We start from the raw sequence: 5,443 nt of genomic DNA on the forward strand, positions 1-5,443 counted from the left end.
TACTTATATGCCTATACCACATACCCCATATCCAGGATGGACCCTCTGAAGTACATCTTTCAAAATCCCATGCCGACCGGAAAATTAGCCAAGTGGTAGATACTCCGAGGACAGCTCCCCCAGCCGAACAAGTACCGAAGAGATCGAGCAATAACGGGTCGATAGCTAACCTTGTCATCGTAAAAATGCTCAAGGATCTCACCAGGAGGATCGAATCGGGCAAGAAAATGATAGAAGCCAACGATAAGAAGGTCGAGACCTATAACACCAGGGTCGATCATATCATGGGCGCACCCTCGGTCCTGGAAGGTGTGGATTTGAAGAAGTACATACAAAGGCCGTTCCCCGAGGAAGCAACCCCGAAACCCATTCCAAAGAAATTCAGAATGCCAAAACTCCCAAAATACAACCCCAATGAGCACGTTACTTCTTACACTTGCGTAGTAAAGGGTAACGATATAAATGACGACGAGACCGAGTCTGTCCTACTGAAGAAGTTTGGGGAAACACTCTCAAAGGGGGCCATGATGTGGTATCACAACCTAGATCCTAACTCCATAGACTCATTCGCCATGCTAGAAGACTCCTTCATAAAAGCACATGCCGGAGCCATCAAAGTAGCAACGAGGAAATCCGACGTCTTCAAGATCAAGCAAAGGGAGAACGATATGTTGCGAGAATTTGAATCTCGCTTTCAAATGGAAAGAATGGAACTGCCACCGGTCTCTAACGACTGGGCGGTGTAGGCCTTCACTCAAGGTCTGAATGAGCGATGTTCGGTGGCTTCGAAGCAGCTAAAAGAGAATCTGGTCGAATATCCCGCCGCAACCTAGTCGGATATCCACAACCGGTACCAATCAAAAATTAGGGTCTAAGATAACCAGCTAGGAGCCCCCTCGGGCTCAGTATACCCAAGTAGGCTCTTGGCGAAGGAGCCAAAGACAAACAAAGAAAGATATCAACCATATACCGAAGACAGATGGAACGCCCCGAGGCGCAACCCACCTTGCAACGATTGAAGGATAGACCGAGGACAAAATCCTCGGGGACTCATCAACAGAGCCGGATTCAATAGGAATGCGGGGCCAATGAAGACACCTCATTTATCAAAGTACAACTTCAACGTCAATGTGTCAGACATCGTGTTCGCCATCAGCAAAATCAGAGACGCCAGATGGCCCAGGCCTGTACAATTGGATCCTTCACAAAGCAACTATAATCTAGTATGCGAGTTTCACAACACGCACAGACACAAGACCAAAGATTGTCGGCAACTCCGGGAGGAAGTGGCCCGATTACTCGACAATGGCCATCTTCAGGAATTCTTTGACATGTCATCCACATGATCTTTTGAGACGGACGCCACTAGCCGAAATGCCAAAGTCCCTTATAGTAGAGGGACTAAGAGATAAATCGACGAAAAAATAGCAGCCGCGAGGCCACGTCCAAGGTTCGAAAGCGCCATCGCCACTAAGGTATAACCACCTCCTTTTTAGTTTATATCATATTTCATCTTGAACCTTGTGTAGGCGCCCGACCGAAGCAGTCAAAACGCTAACCCAGCTCAAAGATCTTAAGGTTTTAAAGCATCCGTTTCACTCTTTTCTGTTGACCGGGTTTCATCCCGAGAAGGGTATTACCCGCAAGGTTTTTAACGAGGCAACATCCATATGCTACCTTAGGAAGATCCAACAAGTGTTCCAGGCTTCTTTTGTAATCAACCTCGAACACTGGGGGGCATCCCCTCCCCCTCCCCCCCGGAAGGCCATCCGCTCAGAAAAGCCAAGGAACGCCAAATGGGGTCCCAATAGGAAAATGATGTATTAGGCCAAACGGTCTAACGAACCGTGCCCGTATAGTAGGGCCCCCGACAGAAAAATCATGTACACTTGTACCAAACAATTGAAGAATATCTTTTATCAAAACATCTCACACTCGAAAAGAAGCTCGAAACAACCGTAAGAATGACTTCTCCGCCAAAAATATCCCAAACACTCGGGGACTGGCGTTAACAATTCAACACCTGAATGACCTCCGGGTCGGGACTCCAAAATCATAAGCCCTCAGATGAGGCAACATGAAAATCGCGAAACATCTCCAATGCCGAAAGTACCCTGAATACTTGGGGACTGGTATCAAAATCTCAAAAAATGCACGACCTCAGGGTCGAGATCTCCAAAATCGTAAGACCTCGATGAGGCAATACAAAGTTTTCAACTAATGGCTCCCGAGTCAAGAAACCCTCGACGACTCGGGGACTGCCGTCAAGTTCCACCTCTATCGACTTATCAAAACTCGAGGCCATAAAACCCCGAGCGGGCAGACTCGGTCTCGTAAGACTTATAGAAGGCAGCAGCTATATCTGTAAGACCTCAAGCAAGGCATGAACAATACTTGTACAAAGTATACAAAATTGTAAGACCTCAACAGCATGTAAAACATGTAAGACCTTACTAAAAGCATAAACCCGATCACAAAGTTTCGGCTATATATCGAACTTGTAAGACCCCTAAAAAGGCATACCCTTGATATAGATGCCGAAACTACTTCACTCGGGACATAAAGTCTCTGGCCAAACACAAGTGACTCCAGTCACACTGCTGTACCAGCCAAACTAACGCGACTTGGGGACGCCCAACTGTCACTACAAAATCACAGGCCTTCAATTACTCCAAATATACTTCAGAAAGAACCGATTAAATATGCTACCATCAATACAAGCAAAAGAGCTTCAACCACGTCAGCTCCTAAACATCGGCTTCGAGACACTCAGCCTCTGAGCCAAACCTTTCGAGGTGCTCGATCATCGCCATATAACAACTCACAATCAAGGTTTTTTATTAAGCCATTGAAGAGTCAGGAAAACACTTTCTATCCTAATCGAGGGAAAAAAAGCCCACATAAATGGTCGTATCGACCAAGTGCCTAAGAGCCATTGTCTCTAGCCTAATGAGCCTCAGGGCCATACACATAAAAGGTTGCTATGACCCAAGGCGTAAGAGCCACTGTCGCCAGCCCACACAAATACAAAACTTGAGGGTCGAATGAGCTCGATTCATAACCCGATTGGGAGACTGAACCCAAAATAGTTGACTAAATATGCATAAGAGCAAGGCGTAAGAGCCATTGTCGTCAGCCTACACTAAAAAAGGTCGCATCGGCCCAAGGCGTAATAGCCATCATTGCCAGCCCACATAAAAGGTCACATCGACCAAGCGCGTAAGAGCCTACGGGCCAGCCTAACGAGCCTCAGGGCCACATCATGAATCTAAGGATTCCTACCAACTCGAAGGTCGACTGATCTGGTCGAAATCTCGGCAAAGAGGAACCCGGAAGTTACAAAAATTACGAGGTTTCCCCCTTATACATATATGTAATAAAATACAAGATCCACTTACAGTGTACTATGAAAACACTATATACAAAGACAAAGAAAGAAAATAGATGTTCCCCTTGGGGACTAAGACCCGACGGCCCCATCCCCGCCATCTTCAGTGTTGGACAAAAGGAACTTGGCATCATACTCCTCCGCCTTGGCTAGCTCGATCTCCTCCGAAAGATCGAAACCCCTGGCGTGAACTTCCTCGAGAGTTTCACTCCGAGATTTGCACTTTGCGTAATCTTTGTTGCTGCTCGCACGACCAAGAGTTCTCCTTAGCTCTGCTCTAGCAGTGGCATCACTCTTCAAATAGTTCGCCGCTCTTTGATCTGCCTTAGGCATCTCATCACAACCTCAACCCAGGAATTCACCACCTCGGCCTTCGCCTTCGAAAGCTCATACTCGAGCCTTGCGATCATGTTCGGATGCGCAGAATCACTCGTACGAGCGGTCTGGATTTGCATCTCCAGGGTGGAAACTTTAGCCACAACACTCTCCTTGGTCGCAACTTGGGCATCTACATGGGCTTGTAGCTCGTCGAACTCACATTTGACCTTTCCAACTTTGCCCAGAGTCTCTCCAGCTCCTCTGTTTTGCCCTCAAACTAAAATATTGAAACGTTAACCTCTGAAAATGAAAGAAGGAGCATACGTCAACATGAAATACAAGATACCTATCTATCGAGGAAGCTCTCGCAGCTCCGGCTTTGATCCGCCTCAAACTATAGGGATACCAACTCGCTTTCCTTTATCGCTCAAAGAAGCTTAAGGGATTTCTCTATATCTGAAGCCTTCCGCAACCGAGACTCATAGCGAAGTAGCTCGGATCTGAGCATGTCGAAGGCCTGTGAAAGAAAATTCAATGAGAAAGGAAGACTGTGAAACCGGAATAGTCCCATGCCGGCTGCCAAACTTACCATACAGCTGAGCTGTTGAGCCTACCAAAAGCCGAGCCAATGTCCAATGGCTTAGTATTCCCCGAAGTGCCTTTATCAGGAGAAGAAGAAGGCACCACATGCTCTTCACTCTTTGAAGCGCCATCAGCAGAAACAGGGAATGTTCTTTCGAAAACGGAGGCCTCTAAAACCGAATGATCAGTCAAATCGCCTCTCTTGATCCGCTGAGAAGGACTCGCCCCACTGCGAGCCTCCTCACATCCCGGAGGTTCTTTTTGTTTATCATCAACCCTCGATCCCGAGGTCGGCAGTCCCTCCTCCTCCCTCAGAAGACAGGGCCTCACCTAGGAAAAATCTCCAATACCTGCGGCAGCTAAGTTAGTACACTAAAAAGAAAAGTACCATTTGGGAAAATAAGCCACTACGCGCCTACCATGATGCTTTGCCTCCCATCTCTCCTTGGACAGGTCTTGCCACCTGCGGTTATCATAGGTCGAACAAGCGGCCAACCTACGAGACCACTCGGCCAAATCCGGGACCTCGTTCAACAACCAAGGAGTCGCTACAATATATATATATATATATGCATAAAAATGTTGTTATGGAGACCGCCTACAGACGAATTGATAAAAATATAGATATAACACTTAGGTGTGAAATTCCATTTCTCAGGAAAGGGCAGAAGCTCTCCAGGAATGATATCAATCGTCCGAGCTCGAATGAATCGGCTCATCCATCCTCGGTCTTCGTTCTCTTCACCGTCAACGGCATGAGACCGGGTAGATCGATGCTGCAGAGTAATCAAACCTCGATAACGCAGCGGCCGGTACAACCTCATGAGATGACTGAGGGTAAAGTCAAGCTCGGCCTTCTCTGCAAAGTACCTTATCATCTGCACTATCTTTCAAAGGGATGGGTGAGCCTACGCCAAGGTAACCTGATATCTACGACAGAACTCAAGCACGAACCAGTCGGGGGGAACCGATGTAAAAGTGTGCGTATACACGCTCAAAAACCCCTCGACGTAGGTCATGATGCTCTCCTCAGAAGAAGGTACTTGCAGCACCACCCCTTCTCCCCATCTATAGTTTTTTCTGATGATTTTGAGGTGCTCCTCCCCCACTGATGAGATGAACCTCGAGGCCTGCTCCTGATGTCCTTGGACGTTG

This window comes from Nicotiana sylvestris, chromosome 9, assembly GCF_000393655.2.
Source record: "Nicotiana sylvestris chromosome 9, ASM39365v2, whole genome shotgun sequence".
NCBI lineage: Eukaryota > Viridiplantae > Streptophyta > Magnoliopsida > Solanales > Solanaceae > Nicotiana > Nicotiana sylvestris.